Below are 9000 nucleotides of genomic sequence, written 5' to 3' on the forward strand. Positions count from 1 at the left end.
TTCTGTAAAAAGGTCGGCAAAATCACATATAAACTTGAAGATTGCTAATAAAAACATGCCGATGAATTGAGATTATCTTAGTTTTTCGAACGATCCGACATTTTATAAATTCTAAACTTTACATTAAAGGATCGCATCAATCAAATTTCATGTAACAAAAGTGTAAACTAATTTGCAAATAATAACGCCGTTATGAAACGTCCATCATCAGTTGCATCACCCAGTGATAGATCAAACGCACAAAAGAAACCATGATTTCAACGTCACAATTACACTAAATGACAAAAATGAACTGTTACCTTCATTTGGGTAAAACACGGCATATATAAAATAACGACTGAACAACTTGTACAACTTGACCCCAACCAAAAGCTGGAGCTGATCTCAGGTTTCAGGAAGGATCTTCATATCCTGCATCATATGTTGCAACCATCTAGTTGTTCATGTCATTAAAAATCCTGTGATTAGTCTCAATCGGCGGGTCCTATTCGGGGAATTAAGAACGGGATTGTGATAAAGACACTCGGAACATATCCTTTGTTATCTGTGAAACACAAGTTATATTTAATTTATCGACCTTATCTAACTTTTGTTGACAATTCAGTTTCAAACTTACCTCTAATTAAATAAAGGGTGAAACAAGTTATCCAATAATATCACTCTATCTCTAGATGTCGTCACTCGATGAATCATAGAATAGACAAAAATGATACATGTGGCATCTTTTCACGATTGTTTAAGTCAAACATGTACTATTGAATTTTAGAATAAAACAGAATTACTGATGTTTCTCATCATAACTTTAGTTATTACAGGGTTTAGGTTGTTTGTTTTTGGAGATTATTGAAATGTTAAACATTTCGCTTCAGCAGTTAGTGGTTCAGATAAAAGCTGCACCAAATAGGTATGTTAACAAAAGTGAATACTATGTATTTGTGTTCTAAATGGTAAGTCATTGATACAAATGTGATAGAATGATTATTGCAAGTTTCATAAACACATATTATGAATCTCAATTTATGCTAATGTGTTAGTGTTAATTCTCTGTAGACTATTTTACTCTAATAAGCATTACTTGTGCATTTTTCTTATTCATCATTGTTTTTTTCTGTTAAATCTGTAAGAAATCTGAGTTTTGTCTTTTATGGAGCGTTGCCTCAATATACTCTTTTCAACAATTCGACACAACGGCAGATAACAGAACAGCCTTAGCAAATAGAAAATTAAAAGCTGAACTCTAAAAATGAGTAAGGTAAACAAAAACTGAAACAGGAGTTTGGATAGAACAATAATAATGTATACAATAAATCGAGGAATGATGTGAACAAACAAGAAATGACGTACTTTTTTTGGATTCGAGTGGCACTGATGAGTCTTTTGTAGACGAAACGTGCGTCTGGCGTATATACAAAATGTAGTCCTGGTATCTACATTGAAGACCCATTGGTTGCCTTCGGCTGTTGTTTGCTCTATGGTCGGGTGGTTGTCGCTTTGACATATTCACCATTTCCTTTCTCAATTGTATCTATGATGAGTTTAATTATACGCAAACAAATAAGACTTATATAAATAACAAAGAACATTTGCACAACAAAAGGACGCATAAAAAGGACAAAAAAAGACAAACTTCACGAAAATTAAATGTACCAAGTCAGGAATGTAATAATTGTTTTCGATTCGTTCTATTGGTTGATAACGTCTTACGTTTGATGTTGTCAGTTTGTATTCACTCCATCCTTTTTTAATCAAATTGAGTTCTGTTTTTTTTACATAATTATTTGTGTAGAAAAAGAGATACCTTTCTTCAATTCGCCGTACTTAATTATTTTTAATGAATTAACTTCTTACATCCTCGCGCAAAAGTGACATTGAAAGGATTTGGTTATCCTTTGCCGATCCCAATCATATACTAGTATTAGCATAATCTAGGAGTTAAACATTTGTGTATCATTATCATCGATGTTTACGTGCGATTCGGACTCCAAGAGTTTCTACTGTGCTGCTTCTATATTGTTTGCCGTTGTATTTCTATCTACTCGTCTGGAGTACATGTACAGAAATAACCTATGACACAAGATCATTTAAGCTTTTGACCAGGTTCACGAGTCATGAATCATGGTATTCACGGAATGAAGAGTGTACCTTTATTGGCAAATTCATGTTGGTGGAAAGGATGAACCAACATGTGTCTAAAACAATATACCACTATTCAAGATTCAGTATAACCACTTTTTATCAATGTCCATGAACATTTATTATCAAGATTAAAATTCAACCCATTGTAATATCCCGTATGGACCAAAAAATTAAAGTCATTGTTAAAACGAAAAATCCATAAATTGATAAACTGTACATATGTTCGACCTAAGTCCGTATTCAGAGACAAAGTATCCGTGAAATATCTGAAGTTGTTTTACGGCAAATCTGTTGTTGCTTCTGTAGCAAACCACAAGTTCTGAATTGCATCATCGAATATTGCAATGAAAAAACATCTGAGCACTTACCATGTTTGTACAGGATACATTAACTTCACAAGCTTAAGCTCGGTAAAAACAATATTACAGTGTGGTCTCATCTGCATGTTCTACAAAGGAAATGCTGGTAAGTTTAGATTCAAAATTTTGTCCACATTGACAGAGGGATTACAGAACTTCTGTTTAACTGTTAACTTCTTTAGTGACATTCATCATATGTGGACTCTTTAAAAGAACCAAAGACATAATCTCGTTAATATTTTAAATAAATCAAATCCTTCAAATTTTTAAACCTGTTCACGACCATACAACAGAAAAATACAGTCTTAAAAAAAATAATCCGCAACGATTCCCTCCAAAAATATATTTAGAAATATATTTCTATATAATATTCTACGTAATTTATAACAAATTAGCCCGAAAAAACCCTGCTATACCAAAGAACGAATAATTGGTATGCTAAGGAGTCAAACATTAATAACACATTTGTGCAATTTGTAGGTCTAAATTTCCAGCTGGGTGTCGGTATTCACATTTAAACAAACTGTGCACCTATCCTGGTCAACTTTTCATTATTTTTCATATTAAAAAGAGTTCCTCAAGACACGTATAAAAAATGAAGTTCAGAAACGCTGGAATATTTTTAATTCCATATAAAGCTATAATAATGATGTTCTTTCCAATAGCAAACTTTTCTGATAGGGTCCCATTTATATATCCTCATGAACTAGAGAATAAATAATAAACAACACAAAAACGTCTGCATATTTTCTAGACAGTAACCTCGAATGTGACCACAGAGGCCATCTTAGTGCCAGAATCTATAACAAATAAGATTATTTCAGTTTTGAAATCATAAATTTTGCACACCTATATATATTGATCAATATTTGACTTTATTCGCGTATGGAATTTACCGTATAGCGGGTTATTTTCGCGAGTGTAAAATTTCGCAATTTCCTTTAAACAAGGTGTACGAACAACTTTGGCGATATTATTTTTGGCGGATTCAAATATTTTATAAATCAATACATTTGCATGCACACTTTTAAGTTTGCGGAATTTTTTTTGACGATTTTGTTCTATCGGCGAAAATGAGCAAAAATTCCTGAAATTTTGATTCCCCCTTCATTTACGATACCAGCTAAGCTAAATGTCTAGCGAAATTTTCTCAAGGTGCTTTTTTCCATACGTTTTGCACCAACTCGATCAATTGATATGTACATTTTTGTGCTTTTTAATAGCTTAATCGAAATTGTACGGTTGTCAGTACTTATTTTTATTATGTAACAAGAGACCGAACGCAATGGAAATAAACACTAATATGGTTGTCATTTTCTACTGTGTGATCTGGTTGGGATTTTACTCTAATGAGTAGACAAACCTAACCACCACATAATACAAATATTTTTATATGAACTTAAGCTTAAGCATATTTTTTAACCTGAACCAAAAAAGCTCAATAAAAGGAAATATAGTATTATATAAACCTGTGACGATTGTAACACAATAAACAATAACAACCCTAGATGAAAATATCTTAAGACCAACCAAACAATACAACTTTAAAGAAACACTTATACGAAGCTGGGAATAAAATTCTACTAAATAACAATATATATTTTTTTTCTAATTCGGTAGGTCACATTCATGAAAGGGAAGGGGATTGTAATTACGACGTAAGGAACATGTCCGATATCGTTTGTGAAACAGTTATTCCATAACGGTCAACCAACTCGTGATGGCGTCCGTAAAATTTACGAAGGGATAACCGTACCATTATCGTAAACTGAGTTGTTGAGTAAAAGAACTGTCACACAAATAAGGCAAACAATAATCTTCTCAACTACAGGTGGCATCCGCATTGTTATTTTTGGTACAAATTCGCCGATAGCTCTCATTCCTTGAAGTCCGCATTTGTACTTGTCATCGTGTGTGTATTGGGGTATAACGAAAGCATTGGATTCTTAAAAAGTCCTATACAAAGACAGCAAGTTGTTATCTATATATAGTCCATTTCTATATATTTTGGCGTCTCCTTTTGTTGTAGTTTAGAGGATCTGTTGATCCGTTGTTTCCTTGTTATATTGATGTGTTTCCTTAGGTATGTTACCAAGATTATCTATGCTGAATCGAATTATGACTATTGCTCTGCGGTATACTTCGATTGTCTTTACTTATTGAGTACGGAAAAAAAACAATTGTAGAAAATCGATTATCCCATTCAGATGAGATAATATAAAAAAATAAAATCATTAATAAATAGATTGAGAAAAATACAAATCCGGTTACAAAATAAAACTGAGGTTATTTTTTGGTATCTTTTAAAAGAACAATGTTTAAAGGGAACCAATTCAACACTATAATTATATTGGTATATATGTTGATTTTATTGTCCGTAATTAAAATCAATAACCATACTAAATATTGTTTTTCTCTGACTGTAATGTCGTCTTTACACTTAATCAATTTGATGTTGGATGTGGAAAATTGATATCTTATGGAAACATGATTTTTGTTATTAGTATTTATTTTTGAACCAGCTGTAGGTAATTTGGGGTACTCTCATATCTGCACTTTGAGTGGGTTTATTTTTGTTGTTGTTGTGCGGATGTAAAAAAAAGTACTCTACCGCTGTTCGAAATTAATAAATAGATTGAGAAAAATACAAATCCGGGTTACAAAATAAAACTGAGGGAAACACATAAAATATAAGAGGCGAACTACGACACAAAAGAAACACAACATTATTATGTAACACACACAGAAACGAACTATAATATAGCAATGGCTATTTTCCTGACTTGGGACACGACATTTTAAGAAAAAAAATGGTGGATTGAAACTAGTTTTGTGTCATGCCAAACCTCCCTCTTTTATTGTAATGTTGAATATAGCATTACAATGACCACATTACATGACAGGACTACAATTCAAATAAATGGGAGAACACATAAAGCAGAGAAACACACGAAATAAAGCTAATAAAAGGTACCAGGTTTCAAATTTAGTACGCAAGACGCGCGTTCCGTCCACACAAGACTAACCAGTTACGATCAGATGAAAAAAGTTCGAAAGCAATACCAAGTACAAAGTTGAAGAGCATTGAGGACCAAAATTTCCAAAAAGTTGTGCCTAATACGATTAGGGTTTTCTTCCTGAGATAAGAACATCCTTATTATTTAAAATAATTCATAATTTTGCAAACAGTATTTATTTTATAAAATGACTATGTAATATATATACATGATAAAACTGACAGAATAAAAACGGATACATAAAACAACTTAAAGGGAAATCACACTATTCAAACTACTAATAATAAATTATTGAAATTTTGCATGTAGACAGATCATACTTTTTACAATATTTTAGGCGGAAAAAAATGGGGTCACCGATGTTGTTTTCGAGATATGACTTCATCAAAAAGTAAAGAATCGCGTTATATCGAAATATAGAAATAGCGCTCTAAATTGCTAATTGACGGCAAAATTGTTGAAAAACGATGTTTTACTGGTAAAACTAAAACAATCAATAGTAACTTTTACCTTATACACATTTATTTTTCGCAGTTTCCTTATTTTTCAAGGCCTTTGAACATTTCCCGCCATTTTTAATTTCGATTTATTATAGATTTTTCTTCAAATGAAAAAAATCTACTAATGTTTTTTCCTTCAAACTTCTGCATTAGTTGCAGCTTCAGGGAAGATTTTAAAACCATCAATAAAAATGGGGGGTCACCGATGTTTTAAATCCGCTAAAACGGAAACAATCTTATTTTCAATTTTTGGCGGGAACTATTTATAACTAGCGTTATAGAACGACGTTGCTAGCACAGAAGCATTTCTTGCAATGCTTGGAACTATCGGGTTGGACTAAACCTTGTCACTACAAAATATAATAACATTTTTATACGATTGTCTGCCTCACACCGTATTAAAGAAATAATTTACAACTTGCAGATAGAGAATCTTCTACTTCGGAAGACTGATGGTATCCGGACTGAAAAGTAACACGTTCCAGTAGACTACAAATAGAATAAATTCACTAACTTGTATATATTCGCACCGAGAAGATAAAACCTGATATGCCGTGTTTAAAAATCCACAAACTGGACACTGTAAAAAAAAATCCTTAATGACACCATTTTCGGAAGAAATTTGAAATTGGTTAACATTTCCGTAATTACACCTCGCTCAATTAAGTTCGACTTCCAGGTAAATTTTGAGTGCGAGTTTTATTTTGATTTCGAACATTTATTCGAGTAAGATTTCTAGTCAAAGCTAGAGTTACACTTAGAAACTTTCGAGTTATACTGTTACATGTAGATAGAGTAACAATTTTGGAAAGAGTACATACACATTTTGAGATCCGATGAAATTAAGAGTAAGAAATATTGCAGTTTCTATTTTCTGCTGGTGCAACTCTCTTTCTTTAAATGTATATTCTTTTATCACATGTATCTTTTATGATGGTATATGTACTTTTTGTTTGCCAATACTGATTAAGGGGGCTCCTGGGTATAAATGATTTTTTTTTCTAATATAGGATTTCGCTATTTTTTTTCATAAATGAACTTTATCCTATACTTAAAAGAAAAATGAAATAAAAATATGGGGTCACCGTTCATTTAAGCTAAAAATTTGCCTCTGGAAGAAGCATACATTTTTGTTAATGTCCTTTTTTTCTGTTGAACTAATAGGAGAAAAAGAGGAAATATCGAAATAAAAAAATAACCTAATATAAGAAATCGCTTTAATTTTACAATTATTCAGTTTATGTACAGCTTATTAGAAAACAATAAAAAAAAATGTAGGTCACCGATGAGTTAAAAAAGATATTTCAAATTTAAGGCCACAAAATGGCATTTTTGCACCAAAGGGAGATCATTTGGAGCGTTTTCAATTTTTAAAGTCATCTGAGGCCAAACCAAATCATTTTTTTGGGTTGTTTTTTGTACAATATCATAAAGTTACAACTAATAGTGTAATAAATAAAATTTGTAATGAAAAAAGAAAGGTTTATTTTTTTGCTAAAATTTTTGTACCCACGAGCCACCTTTGAAAATATCTGAATAAATCGGTGTGTCAATTTAAGCACTCTCTGCTATATCATATTGGCCTTATTTTTTTTTTAAAAGAACCAAAGAATGAGAGGTTAATTAGCTACCTTTGTATTTAAAAACTAGTTGTCCTTTTCAATCATGGCCGAAATCTGACAATCTGTCTGTACCACTGTCGACAGACAAGTGATTTGAACTAGTATTACTAGTTTTTTTTTATTGTTTTCATGAATTTTGCAAATTTTTCAGTGGCGAATATTTCATAATCATCAGCACAAAACTTTTGACTATTTGAGTGGAATATTCCTTCACCAGACGGACCATTAATTTGTTGGTTACATTTAAGCAGTACTCTGTGAGACATGTAACTCTACATAAATACATGTGTGTGTGTGTGTGTGTGTGTTGAATATTTCTCTTTTGAAGCCAAATGTATAGTACGTGTTAAGAAATGTTTCCGGGACTTACATGTATTATGGTATACCGTTGTCCGTCCGTCCGTCCGTCTACATGTCGGACGCTTCAACCAATTGCCAAAAAACTTTGGTGATTTTTTTGTATCTATTGGCTTGAGCTTCCTTTCGTCTTTTATGAATTTTAGATTTTACTTGTCCGAGTTATACGGTTTTACTATTAAAAATGGTCTTTTTTAAAGTTTTCGGACAATAACTCAATAATTCCTTTCAGCAGTTCTCATGAAACTTTAGTGTATTGTTCATATCGATTTTTGTAGGCTCAATTTTATAGATTTTCGATTGTAAGATTCTGAGATATGTTGTTTTTTTCATTAAAGAGGGGCGGGGCTTTTCCAGTTTTCGTACGCCTAACTCTAAGATGCGTTTTCCAATTTTCATACAACTTTAATGAATGGTTTAAATCTGTTGATATAAATTCCGTTTTGATTTTCATTAATTTCTAATATGACATTGAGAAGTTATGAATCTCTCTGAAATTGTGCCACAAGGTTTCATATCACAAATTGAGGTTGGGGGTACATGTAATTGCTCTAAACGTTCAGGAATAAGGTTTCAAAAACAAGCATTTTACTAGTTTCATTATTTTACACTAACTTGTGTTTGAGTGTATGGATCTATCTATATTTATCTGATTTTGACAGCCAGCAACCGATGTAAAATTTTGGATGATTTTCGTTATTTTATTAACGTTTTTAATTGAATATTTCAAAAAATATAATTAATCTACTAATCACTCGTTTTCATCCCCCTCCAAAAAAAAAAAAAAAAAAAAAAAAGTGAGAGGCATTAGATGCCAATGGAACATTCGGGAAAGATGGACGACACTTGAATAATTTCTGTCGTCACATTTTTGATGAATTATCTATACGTGTAGTATAAAAAAAACTATAGTTATTACGTTTCATGCATGTAATATGAGAACACTGTAGAAACTCATTGTTCATATTTACAACTCTCTGTACGACTGAAAACTACAGATTCCGGAAGG

This window comes from Mytilus trossulus, unplaced genomic scaffold (genome assembly GCF_036588685.1).
Source record: "Mytilus trossulus isolate FHL-02 unplaced genomic scaffold, PNRI_Mtr1.1.1.hap1 h1tg000343l___fragment_1__unscaffolded, whole genome shotgun sequence".
Classification (NCBI taxonomy): domain Eukaryota; kingdom Metazoa; phylum Mollusca; class Bivalvia; order Mytilida; family Mytilidae; genus Mytilus; species Mytilus trossulus.